The 20400-nt window shown below is 45.8% G+C and overlaps 1 non-coding gene across 1 annotated transcript; it reads right to left on the bottom strand.

Annotated features, from left to right (window-relative positions):
- Nucleotides 1–16586: 16586 nt before the first annotated feature.
- Nucleotides 16587–16660, bottom strand: TRNAA-UGC (transfer RNA alanine (anticodon UGC)). Its single transcript has one exon. It is a non-coding gene; the product is annotated as a tRNA-Ala (tRNA).
- Nucleotides 16661–20400: the final 3740 nt, after the last annotated feature.

The following is a 20400-nucleotide window of genomic DNA, read 5'->3' as shown; positions in this document are numbered from 1 at the left end:
TGAGCCTTGTCTTCTCGAGAGCTGCTTCCAGTTTAAGCTGATGCTGGCTAGTTTAAAACACTTAACAAAATGAGGTGCCTTTTTAACACTGTGGGCTGCTATCTGACATGCTCCCATAATGAATGGTGCTTCCTTTTGGGACATTTTAATGGGTTTCCCAAGAAGGGAGTAATATTCAAACCCTTTGTTGTTTGGATATCATCAAGCTGGTGCAAAAGTACTTCTTCTGCATGGAATCAATCTCTCCTTCTCTCACTCTCACTCTCTCGTTCTCTCGCTCTCCATCTTTAAAAAAACATGCCAAGATTTTTGTACAAAATTGCCAAGCACTGTAAAGATAATGGCTGACATCCAGGCCAACAATGCATCGCTGCAATGACCAAAGTTGTGCCAGTACAAGAAGACTGATGGGGGGAGAGCTGGTCTTGTGGTAGCAAGCATGAATTGTCCCCTTTGCTGAGCAGGGTCCATCCTGGTTGTATTTGAATGGGAGACTTGATGTGTGAGCACTGGAAGAGATTCCTCTTAGGGGATGGAGCTGCTCTGGGAAGAGCAGAACGTTTCAAGTTCCCTCCCTGGCAGCATATCCAAGACAGGGATGAGAGAGATTCCAACCTTGGAGAAGCCACTGCCAGTCGGTATAGTCAATACTGAGCTAGATGGACCAATGATCTGATTTGGTAGAAGGCAGATTCTATTCTATTCTATTCTATTCTATTCTATTCTATCCCTGTGTTTGAGCTGCCTGAAACTGTAGACTCAGTGTGTTCTAGATGTGAAAAAGGCAAATTCCATGCTAGAGATCATTAGGAAGGGGTTTGAAAATAAAATTGCTAATATTATTATGCCCTTATACAAATCTATGGTGCTGCCGCATTTGGAAGGCCTTAGGTCTGATCTAGCAAGGCCACATGTGTCATAGCTGTGGAGTTGCAGAGATTCTTCCAATTGTGCTCTTGTGCAAAAGGTCCTCACAAAACACACGAGGCATGTCATAGGTTGTGCACCTTGTTGCTCAAGTACCCAAAAGTTTGTACTAGCACAACACTGCTCTGTAACGTAAGTTCCAGACAAAGTCACAGATTTGAGATGGAAATAAAAGCATTATTCAGAAAGGATAATGGAGAGGAAACACCCCAAGCCCATGGGATCACATGGCGGGCCAGCAGAGAGGAACAGAGACTCTGTTTTGCTCTTCTGCTTGAGCGACGATGCCAGGTCCAACAGAGAGGAGACATCTGACCTTGTCAACAACAACATTTCAACAGGGGCCCTTTGGAGGACAATCACAACCACAGAGAAAATGTTTAGCTTTCGTTCCGAAAAGATTAAACGTGTGTGTGTGTGTGTGTGTGTGTGTGTGTGTGTGTGTGTGTGTGTGTGTAGTGGGTGGTTTGACAAAGATAGATCTGATCACACCAACCACTCCGTTCTTAACCTTGCCAGTTTCCAGTGTCCCATCACTGCTTTTAGCACACCAGCTGCCACCCCTTGAGATCCACGGCAGCCGGCAGGATGACGGCGAGATGAGCTGGAGTCCAGCCAAGTGGATTACGCAACTCTTTTATATATGCATCCCGTTACACTGACTGAGCAGGTGTAGCGTGACAGCAGGACCAAGGTGGGCTTTTTAGCACCTCCTGACTGCGAGCTCAGCCTGGCAGGGGCAGTTCTGACTATGGGCCAAACTGGAGGTGGTGAGGCGGAAAGTCACGTTTTTTAGATGGTGAGAGCCCTTTGGGGAAAGGGAGCCATTTTTATTTATTTATATCTAAGTAAACCACTTTGGGAACTTTTGTTGAAAAGCAATATATAAATATTTGTCGTGTCGTGTCGTGTCGTATTGTATCATCACATTGGCTGCTCTGCTGTTTGCCCTGCTCACGTATATAAAACAGAGGTGGGGTGTGTGTGTGTGTGTGTGTCTAGTTTTTATAACAAAGGGTTAGGGAGTCTGGCCCTTCCTCCACACCCGCTTGACCTCACCACACTCCATCCCTTCAGGCACTTTTCGCCCAGCCTGGCTCACTCTCAAAATTGGAGGAGTAGGGAAGAAGGAAGAGAGAGGCCATAGCAGAATGGTCCAGGTTCACTCCTTGGAAGCATCTCCAGGTAGGCCTGGGAGAGACTCCTGCCTGTAAGTCTGGAGAGCTTCTGCCAGTCAGTGTGGACAGTACTGAGCTAGATGGACCAAAGGTCTGATTCGTATAAGGCAACCCCAGCATAGCATCCCTCTAGTGGATGTTGCAGGTTCCTACCTTATGTTTATTTTTAGATTGTGAGTCCATTGGGCACAGGGAACCAACTTACTGTATTTATTTACTTATTTTTTCTATGTAAACTGCTTTGAGAACTTCTGTTGAAAAGCAGTATATAAGTAATAGTTGCAGTATCAGTAGTAGTAGTAATCCTGTACGTTGAAAAGTACTTGATCCCATATTTAAAGCAGGAGGTTTAGTTAGATGATTGAGTAGAGCTCTTGTTATCCTATTAAGGTGCCGCCACCAGTTCAGGTAAGACTGATAGCACCAAGGAGGAGGGCCTTTGTAGTGGTTTCTTACAGCCACCAACTTGGATGGCTCTAAAAGGGGCCTAGACAAATTCATGGAGAACAGGTCTATCAATGGCTACTACACACAAATCCATTTTTTCGATTCGATTGGTACTCGAATCGAATCACCCCCGGTTTGTTTTGGGTCCAAATCTGGGCAGCTAGCAGAGGGGCGATTTGTTTTGTCCACAGATCACTCCAAACAGGTAGATTTGGGTACAAATCATTTTGTACCCAAATCGATTTGCACATCCCTAATCTTGATAGCTATAGACTATCTCCAAGCTCAGAGGCAAATTGCTTCTGAATACCAGTTGCAAGGGAGCAACAGCAGGTGAGAGGCCATGCCTTCCTCTCCTGCCTGTGGGCTTCCAAGAGGCATCTGGTGGGCCACTGTGGGAAACAGGATGTTGGACTAGATGGGCTATAGGCCCAATCCAGCAGTGATGTTCTCATATTTATTTTATTTTATGGTTTGATTTTCATTGAGTTTTTATTGACTCAAACTTGTTTTGTTTTGCCTATGCTGCTTTGAGCAGTTTTGGGAAAGCAGCCTAAGAAGAGCTTAAGAATAAATAAATGAGAGTTTGGCCTGCACTGATAGGCCTTTCTTGATGATCTTAAGACACGGAATAAAGCGCAGAACAGGGGGGTTGCCCAAAGCACAGCGATCTGTGTTAACTTATGCTATGATTAAAAGCAGACCTTGAGAATGCAGGCAGTTCTACATGAATCTAAGCCTTGCAGCTTTGTGCAGCAAAAATAAAAATAAAAAAATAGAGAGAGTTGATGGGGGTTTTAAAATGTAGCCAGCTGTGTGTGCAGCAAAAGGGGGAGAAAAGAAAGGCATATACATATAAATCCTAGGAAATTGCCAGATTTGTTTTGCAAGTGCTCTGTGTTATTGCAGGTTCAAAAAAGCATATCCATTAATCAAGCAAGCTCCTAACCTTGTAGAACAGGCTCTGTGCTTGAAATGCACCTCTTTCAGGGCCGCTGAGCACAGAGCTCAAAGTAGCCCAGCCACCTCAGAGCCAGTTGACATTTTAGACAAGATACGCACATTCTTTGGTTTAGACTTTAAGCAGTTGAGGAAAAGAGGTGCCTGTCCCATGTCAGAGATATCATCCTCCAGTGAGTCAAATTTAGGGTGGAATGCTAATTATTTGGAACTAAGTAAAGGAAAGGAAAGTTGTGCCCTCAAGTCAGTGTTGAGTCGGTGTTGAGTCGGTGTGGACTCCTGGCACCCACAGAGCCCTGTGGTTGTCTTTGGCAGAATACAGGAGCGGTTTACCATTGCCATCTCTCCGGCAGTTTGAGATGATGCCTTTCAGCATCTTCCTATATCGCTGCTGCCCGATATAGGAGTTTCCCATAGTCTGAGAAACAGACCAATGGGGATTCAAACCAACAGCCTCTGCCTTGGTAGGCAATTCATTTCCCTGCTGTGCCATTAGGTGGCTGGCTTTAGTGATTCAATAATAAGATTCTGCTTATATTGTTAGGAACATAAGAAGCTGCCTTATATTGAGTCAGACCCTTGGTCCATCTAGCTCAGTATTGTCTACACAGACTGGCAGCGGCTTCCCCAAGCTTGCAGAAAGCCCTATCTGGAGATGCCAGGGAGGGAACCTGGAACCTTCTGCATGCAAGCATGTGGATGTTCTTCAACAGAAAGGCCCCAGGGGAATATGTTACAGTTCTCACCCATGTAGTCTCCCATCCGAATGCCAGCCAGAGCAATTCATGCTTGCTGCCACAAGACCAGCTCTCCATCATTTGCAGGGTATTTTACAGGGTCTTCCTGCCAAAGGCGGAAGGATGGTAGATCATATGGGATTATTTAGCTCTCCCCACTTCTCCGTTTTCCCCTACAGACACACACTCTCCTCCCCACTTTATGCTACAGCCCATGTAAGGATGTGGGAGAGGGCAGATCTAATCTGGAGCAAGAGGCTGTTGTAGCAATGGGGCCAATTTGAGGGCCAGAGAGTTAGTTAATTACTCCTCCATTGCTATCTAAGAAGCCTCCTAGACATATGCACTCAAACGCCTGGAAGATGCTCCCCCAAAGTATCATCCCACCACCTAGTAAAGGTGCATGTGTGAACATTGCAAGTCTGGGTGTGGATCCAGTTGTACAAGCCAGTCTGCCCGTGGGGAAGACAATTCCAGACAATTGTGTCTTCCAGTAGGGAAATAATCAGGTGGGAAAGACCCAAGGACCTGGCTAAGTTGGTTGTAATATTTGCAAAACACACACACACACACACACACACTGCAGCCTCCTGCAACAACATAGTGGGGAAGCGGCTCTATGTGGCTGGAAAAATGTGTAAAGGGAGTCTCTGGAAAACCTATTGACAGAGCAGGCCTTCACATCTTCTGGTGGTCATCATTTATAAATACCTGGGTCAAAACAGCTGTTCCAGCATCTCCACCATCTTAGACTATGAAGTGTGTGTGTGTGTGTGTGTGTGTGTGTGTGTGTGTGTGTGTGTGTGAGAGAGAGAGAGAGAGAGAGAGAGAGAGAGAGAGAGAGAGAGAACATTTCAGCAATGTTCTGGGGGGGGGGTTAGAATGAGAACAAAGGAAGGAAGGAATGTAATAATGGTAGCGATTTCACTCCTCATGGGCTCTAGGAGCCTTTTCTTTTTCTCCAGAACATGCTAGAGTGAGAACAGGAAGCATTGCCTTTACATCGAGTTGGTTTGTGACAATGCAATATTGCCAATAAGGTTTTCTTACATGTTGACAATTAAATTTTATTCAAAGGGAGGGCAACTGAAGTCAATTCAGAGCAAGGGGAACTGACACCAATTCAGAGTGAGGGCAAGACTTCCTGCCCCTACTCTGGTATCTTCTCAATTAAAAAAAGAGCACCCAGCAGTAACAGAGAGCACACTCACCATCCTCAATAAGACCACAACAGAGGCAGTGGCAAAAAAAGAGAAGCAGGGACAGCGTTCATGAACCACCACCACCACCATCCCACACACACTTTGCAGCTTTCAAGATGAAAAGGTTCACTGGTGACCTTTTAACTCTGCTTTCCCTTTTTAAATTTTAATTACCTTTTGTTTCTTCACTGGCTGCTTGGAATTTTCTGTAGACACCTTCCAGGCTTTTTTTGTTGGAAAGAAAGAAAGAAAGAAAGAAAGAAAGAAAGAAAGAAAGAAAGAAAGAAAGAAAGAAAGAAAGAAAGAAAGAAAAGCAAACTGTGAACTCCAGTTTGATTTCTCCAAATAATTCATAATATTATAGATTTCTATCGTGTTGTTCCAGAACTGGAGTCTTCTCAGAGCGTACACCATTTTTCTTCCTCCGGGTCATTTTCTGTGGCTCTTCTTCAGATCTTTCAGACTCGGGTCTCTTTCTTTCCTTTTGAGATCAAGATAAACAAGATGGAGTGGTGCAGAGTGTTCCAGGGCAGTGCAACCCAGTGATTTTAGGAAAAGGTATATTTCTAAAACTTCCTATTAGTGGATTTAAATACACACACACACACACACACACACACAAATGAGAGAGCAGCAGGGACAGACTAGCCCCAAATGTTCCTTAAATGTGTGAGAATATATATATTTTTAAAGTGAAGGAAAAAATTAATACTCAAACATTTCCATGTATTTTGACTCCAAGGAAGTAACACACTCAATTCAGTGAAACTTGATACCTAGAAAGTTTGCATAGAGTTGGACTTGTTAGTGTGTTGGAATCGCTCCACAAACATCTTCTTGTTCACTAAATACAGTGGCCGATATATCCAGACGAAGTGACTCAGGAGTTACTCTCGAGGACTCCTTAATTCCAATGGGACTGCTCAGGAGAAATTTAGTAAGGATGTGACAATCACTATATCTATAATCAGCAGATTTCTTTCTTGCACTAAATAAAGACACGGTGCCGAATAACAACAACAACAATAATAATAATACCCAACTTTATTTGTTAGCTGCCCCATAACAAATTCTTCTCTTGGCTACTCACAACAGAGGATTAAAACATACAATAAAAACACATAACACATTAAATCATAACAGACAAAAAAAAAGGTTTTTAAAAATGCAAAGTCCAATACAAAGCAGCTTAAAAACTCATTTTAAAATTAATTAACAATCAGAACAAATCTGAAAACCCAGATTTGAAAACCCAAATTTAAATGGCATGGGTGAACAAAAAGGTCTTTACCTAGCATCCAAAAGAACAAAGTGATGAAGCCAGGCGAACCTCACTGGAAAGGCTATTCCATAAATGGGGTGCAACCACCGAAAAGGCCCTCTCCCTCCTGCCTGCCTCACCTCATTTGGCAGAGGCACCTGGAGAAGGGTCTCTGAAGGAGATCATTTTCAGGGAGGAGAGCTGGTCTTGTGGTAGCAAGCATGACTTGACCCCTTAGCTAAGCAGGGTCCACCCTGGTTGCATATGAATGGGAGGCTTGATGTGTGAGCACTGCAAGATATTCCCCTCAGGGGATGGAGCCGCTCTGGGAAGAGCATCTAGGCTCCAAGTTCCCTCCCTGGCAGCAGCATCTCCAAGATAGCGCTGAGAGAGACTCCTGCCTGCAACCTTGGAGAAGCTGCTGCCAGTCTGTGAAGACAATACTGAGCTAGATAGACCAATGGTCTGACTCAGTATATGGCAGTTTCCTATGTTCCTATGAGATCTTGGGTTGGGCAAGGCACTCCCTCAGGTAATGAAGTCTCCCTTTATTAAGTCTCCCTGGATGAAGTCTCCCTTTATTAGTTTTTGCTATGTTCTCATTTTTGATGTTCCAGTTGTGCCTGGTCATTCTTTCAGGTAAAAACCTGTGTGTGCATTCCACCTGTTTTGGCCAGAGAAAGCCTCTTCCTCCTGCCCTCCCCCCCCCCATTGGCACCCCCAATTCCCCACCCTCATCTCACACTGTACACAAGGCTGCCTGGTAGCAAGCATGAAATGTTCTCTTGACTAAGCAGGGTAGGAGGCTGCCTGGCAGCCCTGGCTGCTGTAAGATATTCCGCTTAGGGGATGGGGCCAGAACTCACTGGAAGAGCATCTGCTTTGCATGCAGAAGGTCCCGGGTTCAATCCCTGGCACAGGGCTGGGAGAGACTCCAGCTTGAAACTATGGAGAAGCTGCTGCTAGTCAGTTGCAGCTTCCAAGGCAGAGCTAGATTGACCAAAGGTCTGACTCGGTATAAGACAACTCCCGATGTTCTTCTATTGCGGCTTTAGTTGAACTTTACTTTGTATTCTCTCCTCAAGAATTGTCCCGACAGCAGATCCATCTTCCTGTTCCACAGTTTAATGGAGCAAGAGGCAAGCCTGCAACCGGGTGAATCAGGAGTGTGTGGGACACCCCTGGCCCTGTCACTCCGAAGGATGGAGGATCATTGCCTCCCCCTTTTAAAGGGTTGCTATAGTCGCTGTTCACCTCTTGCACTCTGAGGCCCTACGTCAGGGCAGCTCCACTTTGGCCCTCCTGCAGATGTTGGCCTACAACTCCCATAATCCCTGGCTATTGGCCACTGTGGCTGGGGATGATGGGAGTTGCAGTCCAAAAACAACAAGGGGGGCAAAGTTGAGCAGGCCTGCCCTATGTCAAGCGTTCTCAACCTTGGGTCCCCAGTTGTTGTCGGACTACAACTCCCATCATGATGTCTGGGGGTGATGGGAGTTGTAGTCCAACATTTGAGACCCTAAGTGGCTGCCTATAACCACCCTATTGCCCTGGGACAGCCCTAGAGAGCCACATAAGTCACCCCAGACTAAAGGAGAATAAAAATACGAAGAACACCTGTGTACCACTTTCAAATGAAAGTTCCCAAAGCAGTTTACACAGAGAGAGATAACAATAAATAAAATGGTTCCCTGTCCCCAAAGGGCTCAGTCTAAAACCAAAAACCTAAGATTGACCCCAGCAGGAGCCACTGGAGGGACGCTGTGCTGGGGATGGACAGGGCCAGTTGCTCTCCCACAGCTCAATAATCACCACCTTTAAAAGGTGCCTCTTGGCTTGGTTAGCAGAGCAGGGACATAACTATAATGGGGCAAGGGGAGACAGTTGTCTGGGGGCCCCCTGCCTTGGGAGGCCCCCCAGAGGCAAGTCACATGACTGACTCCCCCAGCCGCGGACCCGCCCGGGCTTCCTTCAGTTGTATTCATCCTCCAAAGTGGATGTGAGTGTTGAGACCTGGAGCTCCCAGAACAGCATGTATTTCTCTAGGACCATTCAATGACTTGCATCCTCCACAATTTGCAAAACCTTTTTTAAAAAAAATTAGGATGATGTTCTATTGTGGCACATAGGTTTTATAATTAGATAGATAGATAGATAGATAGATAGATAGATAGATAGATAGATAGATAGATATTTTACTTTGCTTTTTGTTACCACTATTCAGCCTCATTTAAGATTTCTTGACTTCATGAGCTGAGCTTCAGTGGAGGCGGGGGACGGGACCCATTTTAAAATCTTGTCTCTGGGCCCCCTCCAACCTTGTAGCAGAGGGTGAATGATCCGAATAAGGAATCATCCTAAGAATTCGAGAGAAGCGGTGCAGCGATCCTGGCAGCAGCCCACTCCCCTCTTTCTGGCAACTAATTCCGCTGAGCACAGAAGACCCCCCCGCTCCCTCCCTCCCTGCTTCATCAGCTCGGATTAGGATCGCGCAATTAATCCTGGAGTGCCCGCCTGGGGCTCGCTCGGGAAGCCCTCGCCCGGGGCTGCGCTTTTTGCAGATGCTCCTCCCGCCCCCGCCCCCCCGCGGTGGTGGCGCTGGCGGTGATGAAGCCCCCCCCCCATGCGAGCCCCCCGTCAATAAAGCTGCAGGATGGGGCTGGCCTCTCCCGGCGCTGAGGCGGACGGATGCTCGGCGGTGCCTGCTGTGTGTGCGTGCGCGGCGGCGGCGGCGGCGGCGGCGGCTGCCGGTGTGATGCGATTATCGCAGCCTCCTCCTGCCTGCAGTCCGAACCGGGCGCGCCCATTCAGCAACCGGGGCTTCTCCGCCTTGGGGAGGACCACGCGGACGCGAGCAGGGGCGCTGGCGTCGGCTCGGGTTCCTCCGGCGCCATCCGCCTTCCGCGCATAACTCAGCAGCGGGGAATTGGGGAGGACGAAGCCGGTCTGTCTGGGCTGCCCTGGGAAGCTCGTGGAAGAGGCGCCCAACTCAGGTAGGTCGGTGCGACACGGTCACGCGAAATCGGATCTTCTGCATGGATGTGGAAGTGGAACAGGCTGGGCGGGCGGGGGGGGGGGGGTCGCTTGCCTGACTTCAGGGCAAAAGTGGTTCATTCTTTCGCACCCTCCCTGCAGGGGGAACGGGGCACAAAGCACGTGCGCGAGCCTTTCCGAGAACAGCCCTCATCACGAGTGGATTTCCTGCAGAAGGGAAACCCACGGAAGATCCGAAAGGCTGGGGGTGGGGGGAGGGAGGGGGGAAGCACCGTCCAAACGTGCCTTTTGTCCGGGATGGCTTGCAGAGCTGCCCTCACGAGCGCCGCTCCTTGAAAGCTGCGGTGTTGCATTTTCTAACCCCCCCTCCCCGCTTTCCCCCCCCCCTTCCTCTAGTCAATTACCGCAAACCATCGCCTCTTTGCACACAAGTCAGGGAGCTTTATTCAGCACCTGGACAGCGGCTCCTGCAGTCTAAGGCAGCCGGAAGGTCTTGGTCTTCTAGGAAGCTGCCTTCTACCGGGTCAGACCCTTGGTCCATTTAGCTCACTATTGGCTTACACAGACTGGCAGCGGCTTCTCCACCATTGTAGGCAGGAATCTCTCTCAGCCCGATCTTGGAGATGCTGCGGGCGGGGGGGGGGGGGGGACTTGGAGCCTTCTGCATGCAAACAGGCAGATGCTTTCCCCATCCCCATCCCCTAAGGGGAATATCTTACAGTGCTCACACATGTAACATCCCATTCAAATGCAAACCAGGGTGGACCTTGCTTAGCCAAGGGGACAGTTGATACCTGCTACCACAAGACCGGCTCTCCTCTCCCACAAGGAGTATTTGCAAGGATCACAGGGCGCCTACCTTTCAGCACTGGCATTCCCCGCCTCTGCAGCCCGATCCTAATCTTTACTCAGAAATAAGTCTCACTGGATTCAATAGGATTCACTTCCAAGTGGCTTGTTTGGGATGAGAGATTACTACTCACCCACAGAAACATCCACCATCACCATCATCATATAGAGGCACAAAGTATGCACACCTTTCATGCACTGAAATTGTGCTATGCACTAGTGTTAGCACAATTTAGTAGGTTAATATAATGCCATCAGTATTTATTATAAACACTTTTGCATTAAACATTGCATTAAAAATAGATTAAAGAAAGTCCCTGTGCACAGGTATAGAGACAGATGTTCCAGTCACTCTACCATCATAAGGGCACTACTAACTAATTCCAACCAGGAAAACCAATTCCATAAAATAAGGGTGTGTGAATCATTGCATAAGCAGGCGACTTACACATTTATTGCAACATTTGTACATGGAACAAATCAGGTCTCTGTGTGTGCCCATAACAGTCTATCTCTCATTGCCACACTTTTCTTCATTGTTGCATCTTTTGCTAGCACAGTTCAATGCAAACTTATGAGGCACTTTTGAACAAAAAGCAAAAGTGTCCCTGCCGGCCACGCGCAAGCTGGACTTGTGGTAGAAAGCATGAATTGCCCCCTTTGCTAAGCAAGGCCCACCTTAGTTTGCATTTGAATGGGAGAGTGCATGTGAGCATTAAGAGATTCCCCTTAGGAGATGGAGCTGCTCTGGGGAGAGCAGAAGTTCCCAGTTCCCTCCTTGGCAGCATTACCAAGATAGGGCTTGGAGAGACTCCTGTCTGCAACCTTGGAGAAGGTGCTGCTGCCAGTCTGTGAAGACAATACTAAGCTAGATGGAGCGATGGATTGACTCCGCAGAAAGCAGCTTTCTATGTTTCCACCTATATACTATAAAAAGAAAGAAAAAATCTCACTGTCAACTGATGACTTCTCCTCCTCTCTTTCACTTCTTAGCCTCAAGTCCCATAACATCACTTTTGGCTTGATAGTGAGAGTGTTGGTAGACCATAGGAAGCTGCCATATACCTAGTCAGACCCTTGGTCCACCTAGCTCAGTATTGCCTACACTGACTGGCAGCAGCTCTCCAAGGTTTCAGGCAGGAGTCTTTCCCAGCCCTACCTGGAAATGCTGCCAGGAATTGAACCCGGGACCTTCTGCATGCAAGCATGCAGATGCCCTTTCACTGAGCCACGACCCCCGTCCCCTATATGGAATATCTTACAGCAATCACATGCAGTCTCCCATCCAAATGCAAACCAAGACAGACCCTGCTTAGCAAAGGGGACACTTCATGCTTGCTGGCATAAGACCAGCTCTTCTCCCTTGTGGGCAAAACTTGTGGTTCATTCTAATTTATCCATTTCTACCCCAATAATCTCAAAAGAGGAACTCCTACCCACAGACCCCCTGCAGGTACTGTAAACAACATATTATTCTTTGCACATACACCCCCATTATTTCCTTCCTTATATCTTGAAAATCATTCCCCCCCCCCATCTTATATCTGCCTTGCAGTTTTATACTGGTTTGGTGTGTACCAAATGAGAACCCTGACTGGGAAGGAGAATTGTCTCTTTCTCAAATTGTTTGCTGATTAAACAAAATGAACAAAATTGGCTTCAGAATGTCCTTCAGAGAAGAGAAAGGAATCTGCAAGGTCTCATTTCCAACAGAGCACAAATTATGTGTATGCTTATTAAAATTAAAAAGAGCTCCAAAGTGGCAAAAGGAACATTGCATTTGAAATTATTTCTAGGTACTTTGTCAGACAACTTCTTATTATAATTATTTTCTTAAATGGCAATTCAGCGGCGCTAGTAGTAATACAGTCTTCAGACTCTTTCCTGGAGCGGTTGGTAAGGTACAGCAATGCTGTTTTCTTTCTTAACATGCCTGTTAAGCTTCTCAACCAAGAGTCTAAATGCAAAGGTTCACAGTTACGCTGAACAGAGCGTACAGGGTGCCTACAGCATAAAAGGATCCTTTGTTTTGCCAACCTATAAAAATAGATATTGGTCACAGAGAGTGAACATCAACAAAAACGGACAATAAGTGCTATGCAGCTGACTTGTTGTTTGACCTTGGGGGAAAGGAAGGAAGATTTCCTGAATGGATTGGTGCTGTGCATAGGAACCGCATGGCATATGGCGAAATGGGCAGATATATGCAAGATAGCAGTCATTAGGGGGGCAGGGAGGGGGAGAGGAACCTAGTATATGGATTCCTCTACAGCACACTGCTAGGTTGCTAGTGCTGAGACTGAATGACTGGGACCAACTTGATGCAATGTACGCATGGATGTTGAATCCTGAAGCCTGTTGGACACAACTCCCATCTTCCACAGCCACAATGGCCATGGTTTGAGAACCCTGGCAGTAAAGGAGGGATTCGGTTTCCTGTAATCTCACGTTCCTGCGATGTAATTTTTTTGCAATTCAGCATAATTGACTTCAATCTGATTTTGCGGGGAAGCAGTGTCTCCTGGCTTGCTTGCCACTTTGCAGCCATGGCATGTCGTGATCCGGTGGAAGGCAATCGACTCCGGGTTCCTCCTCCCACCTGTTCGCTCCTCATTCTGGCCATCTGGCACCACCCACACATGGGTTCCTGCTCACCACAACAGGTGAGGGAGGATGCAGAGAACAGAGCAGAGAAGGTGGGAGAAGCCACACTTTCTTTGGCACGGAGGAATTTAAATGTACACCCCCTTCTGTCCAGATTGCAAGATAAGAGCAAGCAGCCCTACATATAGCAAAAAGCTAGCCCGCTTCGGTTGAGTGGGTGCAAATACCACATTGCAGAACTAAGCAGAGACAACAAAATCCCCCAGCATTTGCTTGGGAAAGCTCCTGAAATTCTCTTTCAGATTTCACACTGGATACATGTTGGTTTCATCCCTCCCATATATACAGGTGAAACTCGGAAAATTAGAATATCGTGCAAAAGTCCATTAATTTCAGTAATGCAAATTAAAAGGTGAAACGGATATATGAGACAGACGCATTACATGCAAAGTGAGATAAGTCAAGCCTTAATTTGCTATAATTGTGATGATCATGGCGTACAGCTCATGAAAACGCCAAATCCACAATCTCAGAAAATTAGAATATTACATGGAACCAAGAAGACAAGGATTGAAGAATAGAACAATATCGGACCTCTGAAAAGTATACAGTGTACTGTGCTTGATTGGCCAGCAAACTCGCCTGACCTGACCCCATAGAGAATCTATGGGGCATTGCCAAGAGAAGGATGAGAGACATGAGACCAAACAATGCAGAATTGCTTAAGGCCGCTAATGAAGCATCCTGGTCTTCCATAACACCTCATCAGTGCCACAGGCTGATAGCATCCATGCCACGCTGCATTGAGGCAGTAATTGCTGCAAAAGGGGCCCAAACCAAGTACTGAATACATATGCATGCTTATACTTTTCAGAGGTCCGATATTGTTCTATTCTTCAATCCTTGTCTTTTTGGTTCCATGTAATATTCTAATTTTCTGAGATTGTGGATTTGGGGTTTTCATGAGCTGTACACCATGATCATCACAATTATAACAAATTAAGGCTTGACTTATCTCGCTTTGCATGTAATGCGTCTGTCTCATATATCAGTTTCACCTTTTAATTTGCATTACTGAAATTAATGGACTTTTGCACGATATTCTAATTTTCTGAGTTTCACCTGTAGGAAGAGAGAACACAAAGACTCAGAACTTTAGGAAGTCACTTGATCAAATATTAGGCTTAGCTCAGACATGATTTGCTCTTAAGGCCAGTCCCTAGATGCCACCCATCCCATCCCCCAATATTTTGTAAAAAAACAAGAGTCCCAATATAGGAACATAGGAAGCTGCCATATACTGAGTCAGACCCTTGGTCTAGCTAGCTCAGTATTGTCTTCACAGACTGGCAGCGGCTTCTCCAAGGTTGCAGGCAGGAATCTCACTTAACCCTCTCTTGGAGATGCTGCCAGGGAGGGAACTTGGAACCTTCTGCTCTTCACAGAGCGGCTCCATCCCCTGAGGGGAATATCTTGCAGTGCTCACACTTCTAGTCTCCCCTTTCGTATGCAACCAGGGCAGACCCTGCTTAGCTAAGGGGACAAGTCATGCTTGCTACCACAAGACCAGCTCCCCTCTCCAAAATTGTCTTCACAGACTGGCAGCGGCTTCTCCAAGGTTGCAGACAGGAATCTCTCTTAGCCCTATCTTGGTGATGTTTCCAGGGAAGAAACCTGAAACCTCCTGCTCTTCAAAGAGCAGCTCCATCCCCTGAGGACTATACCATCCTGGGGGACTATACCACCATCGACACCATTACCAAAAGAAACTTGGCTTAAGTTATGACCGGGTCAGGTCCTCAGCTGACTTAGGCACAGAGAAAGCTGCCCTATATGAAGTCCACCCATTGGTCCATCCACATTGTCTACACTGACAGGCAGCAGCTCTCCAAGGTTCCTGGCAGGGCTCTTTCCCAGCCTTATGTTGAGATGCTGCCAGGCATTGAACCTGGGACCTCCTGCATGCAAGCAGATGCTCTTCCACTGAGCGACAGCCCCATCCCATCTTCATCAATTGTATGCAAATGCTTGGCTAAGTCAGCCTGCTCCTGAAATCCTCCTCATCCGAAGCTCTTCCTACATATTGGAGTTCCAGTTGCCAGAGGAGCACAATTAAGCAGTACAATGCACAGTGTAATGAGCACACAGGATCAAGTGTTGCAAATCCTCCCTAACAAAGCCTCAGGAAGCTGCAAGGCCGTTTTGGAGCCTCCGAGGCCAAATTAGCTGCTGCCTCGTGCCCAGCTCACCCATGGCCCCTGAGCACAGAAGTGTTTGCGCCCGTCGGTTCCAGTTAGGTGATCCGTCCTCTGCAACACAGGATGTGTATTTTGTGTGCTGGGCTTTCTTCTGGAGGCATTTCAGTGTGGAGCGTCTAGGCTCGAGCCAAGTGCACAGTTACGGCTTTCATCTTTAAGCAAGCGAGCGGGAGTGAGAGAACTTAAAACAGTGGCATGGAGTGGGGTAGGTCAAGGCTGCAGGATGACCCTTCCATGAGGTGAGGTGAGGTGAGGTGGTGACCCCAGGCAGCAGTGTATTGGGATGCCAGCGAGGTGAGCAAAAATAATAGCCAGGAAGGCCAGAAGAGGGTAGGATCAGTGAGATGCAGCATGGTACAGTAAATAATGCTGGACTCAGATTGGAAAGATTCCATGTTCAGATCCCCAATAGACATCTCTTTCTCTCCATCCCACCCACCAATCATGCAGGGCTCTTTGGAGGGTGAAATGGAGAGTATGTCTGTCCCCCTGAGTGCTTTGAAGTAAAGGTAGGATGAAAGTGTAATAAGCTAAAATAAATTCATTATGCAAAAGTAAAATAGTCCAAAGGAGAAAAAACATGTTAAAATATTGTAAACTGCCCTGAGCCTTTGAGAAAGGATAAATATCGAAATAAAGAAAACAATGCCTCTGGGATATTTTTCCATTCTAAGGAAAAATAAGAACTTTGAAAAATATCTAAAAAAAATAAGAACTTTGAACAATTAAACAGTGTGTGCTCCCAATTATTGGTTGTGTGGAAGCAAGGTAGGGGGGAAACCTGAGTAGAAGCGATGGTGTGGAAGCAAGGTGAATTAAAAAAAAACAAAAACCAAACCTAGGTAGATTCTTGCTTCCACGCCATCACTTCTACCCAGGTTTCCTTCCTACCTTGCTTCCACACAACCAATAATTGGGAGCACACACAGTTCCCAAACCCGGGTAGAACACAGTTTTTGATTGTGTGAATGACCTCTTTAACTATTCTGTTGTACCCACAGTATCAAAGGTAAAGTAGTGAATTTATTCCACTGTTTCAAAGCATGCCTTAAGGTAAAATAGAACATAGGAAGTTGCCTTATACTGATTCAGATCATTGGTCCATCTAGCTCAGAACTGGCAGTGGCACTCCACGGTCCCAGAGAGGTGTTTTCCCCAGCCCTAGTGGGAGATGCTGCCAGGGATTGAACCTGGGACCTTCTGCATGCAAAGCAGATGCTCTCTGCCACTAAGCTACAGCCCCATCCATATTAATAATCTGTATTTACAAATTAGTGCAAGACAAGCCAAAGTCTGTCTGTTTTTCTGGACTAATAAGGCAGGAAAACAAGAGTATGATTTGGCATCTGTGGCATCTCTGGATAGTGGGAAAATCACATAACAGGACCAGTGGTGCCTGCTTCCAGGCTTGGCCAGGAGTCAAGAGGATTTTATGTCTTTTGTCTGGGCACTTGTCCTGTACATTCAAATACCTGTCTGACAAACAGACATTCCACAGAGGCAGATTTCCCGGTCACCACCTCTCTGAGTATGGAAAAGCTACATCTGTTGAAAGTCTGTCTGTCACACTGATGTTAAAGGCATGATGCATTGCCAGAGAGAGAAACGACAGTCACCAGTGGGCAAAAACTTGACTACAGTTTAAGAGACCGAGCTCTCTTGACTCTCCCCTGCCTTGGGACCAACTACACATTACACTGGAGTGCTATGATGGGATATCCTGTTATGCTTGTATTTTAACGCAGATGGGAAGGGCTTGGAGCAGAGGAACTGGATGTTTCACTTTTCCCTCTTATTGTTTTCCTGACCTAAATCCCTATCACCAGAGATGCTGTTAGTCCAGTTGCAGGGGGGAGAGAAAAATCCCCCTTCTGAAGATTTAGTGGGTTTCATTTTCACTCCGTTGACTTCATGACAAATGCCTCAGATTGTGCTTCAAGAGAAACAGGACAGAACTAGACATTGTGATGTGTGATGAAAGAACCACCTTCTCCTTTATCATGAACTAATCTTCCACTCTTCTTTACCTAGGTTGCTTTTCCGGCATCACAACAACCAAGACAAGTTTTTACTTCCACCTCAAGAGAGCAATTGTGAAGACGACTTGTAGCCTTAAAGAAGCAAAGAAACCAAGGGCAACAAGTTCCAAAATGACTGGAGGCAGTCGAGGCACCTGAACATATGAATGAAAGTGGCACTATTGGAACGGATTGTAGTACTGACCATCTTTGGCTGAAGCAGCCCATAGCCTTCAGCAAAGAATCTTTGTTGCACTCAAAGCTGGGAGAAAACTCTTGTAGTAAAGGCCAACAAGTTCATAAGACTATGGCTAACACAGAACTGCTTCCTCTTTGAACCCTGTGGGTGATCCCTCAAGATCATGAGGTTATTCCATTTTCTTGATTCAAGGCATAGAGTGATCCAGTAGCAATTCCGAACCAACCATTATCCCACTCCGATTGCTGTTTTGATATACATGTCTTGTTCTATTAACTTTTGAAAACATTTTGCAGCAGACTACATGACTTTGTGAACTCTAATAAGAAGTGATCCGTGTCCTCCAAACACGTTGCCTCATAAGAACGGGGACCCACGGCCCTGTGGGCCTCCCAAAGTATCTCCGACTACAAAAGCGAGCATTCCGGCAACATCCTGATGAGACCCAAGTTTAGTGACATGCCTATCCCGGCTTTTCTGGCAGCCAAGGAATATGAGACTTATACCATATTGAATGCAACAAGAGACACTGAAGCCCGACAAACTGAGGAGTCCCTCTCGTCCGCTGTTGCACTTGCTGTCGTGCTGGTTCTTATCTTCTCCTTGCTAAGCATGTCCCTGGTGACCTATTGTTTTCACAAATGGAAATTGAGGAGCAAAAGGCTGCAGAAAGCCCATGAGGAGTATCAGAGAGACCATGAAAAAATGGTGTTTCAAAGCACTTCAAGACTGGTTTCATAAAGACACACACACACACACACACGGGGAAAGGAAATGACCAAGCTAAGCTGATAAGTAGAATTTTAGTATTACAGAGAACTGGGGTGGGGATACCAATGGGCATAGGAACTGGGTGATATCTCTCTCAGTTTTCCCCAATTGGTACTACTCTTTGATGGCTTAAAATTTTCCCATAGCTTCACTCTTCAGTTAATTATATTTGTTTATGAAACTATACCACAGCTGCATTGTAAAGCTGCATTTCATTTATCACCACCACCACCACCCACAAGCTGCCGTCTTCAAATTTACGCTGGCATCATTCCGCAACCTGCAACAGGACTGCTCTTAAAGTGCCCGTTTGAGAACTGCAACCCTCCTTTCAAATCTGCCACTGACATCAAAGGGTGCAAACCTCAGCTGATGCAAGAGGACAGAATTTCACCAAAATCAATATGGATCTACTAGCTTGCAGCCGCTGGGGATATGGTCCCTGTTTCTGAAACTAGTGGGAAAGCTTGCCTGCTCAAAGACAACAGGATTCCACCCAATAAGAGACCAATCATGAAAGCTCCCTGGTATAGCACTCCCACTGACTTCAACGGGATTTGCAGGCACACATCATTTTTGCAAGCTGGTAAACTAAAAGTATGTTACTACATTCATGCCTTACAGGGAACTCTCAGCACAAGGTGAAAAGCCTTTGTCATTCTTCCATTATTCTTAAAAATGTAACCCCACATGGTGAAAGGGGAAGGAGTTACAAGTAACCATGGAAGATTTAGAGGAATTTCTCACCTAGGGAGAGAAGGTCTGCATTTTTTAAAAAAAAAACTAATTTAGAAATTCAATCAAGATAGGTGAGTCACTATAGCGATCCTATGTGCTTACTTAAGAGTATGTTCCATTGAATACAGTGGGATTAACTGCTGAATAAACATATTTAGGATCTGGCTGTAAAACTCTAAACCAGCAAAAGGGGAGATTACTAATGGGGTCAAGTGTGAAGCATACTTCACTGGAACTAGGTTTTAAAGGCCAGTGTTTTTAGTTCTATGGCTGGGGCGCAACTAAGGACAAGCCGTTCCAGATGCCTGAAGTTCCATATGTCTTTGAACTTGTGTTTCAAAACAGCAGGAAACCTCTCTCCCACACACCAAATGGTATATGACAAATCATTTTTGGTAGTGTGGGTATGCTCAAAAACAGCTAGTCACGGGAAGTGTTCCCTGTAAGAGAGATTCCCAGACATTGTTAACTACAACTCCCAGCATTCCCAGCTGCATAGGAGTTGTAGTTAACAACAACTGGGAATCACTCTTACAGGGGACACTGGTCACGGGGCACCAGGATTCGGGGAATAGAAAATTCTGCATGGGCACACCGGAAGTAGCTCTTTTGAAGCTGATCTCTGTCATTTGCCATGGCCAAGAAGAGATGTGTATACTTTCTGCAAAGCAAACACAATTCTAAGGCTGAGACCCTAAACACACTTATTAGCGAGTAAGTTCTATTGAACTCAGTGGGGTTTACTTCTGAGTAAACATGCATAGGATTGTGCTGTGAGTCAATCAGCTAGACTAATTGGCTAAAAACCTTTTCATTATTTAAACCAGAGCCCTCAATTAAATCAGGCTGCTGATTTTTTTTTTTTTAAATGTAATTAGTTTTAATACAAGAACTTACAAAAAAGGAGGCATTCTCTTTTCAAGAACACAGGAGAAAATGCTTCTTCTGAGATGGTGCTAGGTGAAAACATGGGTGTATAATCTTTTTTTAAAAGTATACTTTTGTTGTACTTCAAACTTATGTATGGCTTTAATTAATATGCAGATTTAATCATTCAAACAACTAAGATTTCTTTATGTGGGTGGCAACCCTAATTTCGAACCTAACCAAGTTTACTATTCTTTTTAAGCAAGTTTATAATGGCATGATTCTATCTTCTATCTAGTCCATAATAGTAACATCATACAGAAGGCAAGGACTCTATTGTAGCATATTCAAGCACTCCTTTTTACCCCAGGTGTTGGATGTAACATCAGA

Source organism: Hemicordylus capensis, chromosome 11 (assembly GCF_027244095.1).
Source record: "Hemicordylus capensis ecotype Gifberg chromosome 11, rHemCap1.1.pri, whole genome shotgun sequence".
Lineage (NCBI taxonomy): Eukaryota > Metazoa > Chordata > Lepidosauria > Squamata > Cordylidae > Hemicordylus > Hemicordylus capensis.
The sequence above is the reverse complement of the archived record's forward strand: the minus strand, read 5'-3'. Positions and strand labels throughout refer to the sequence as shown.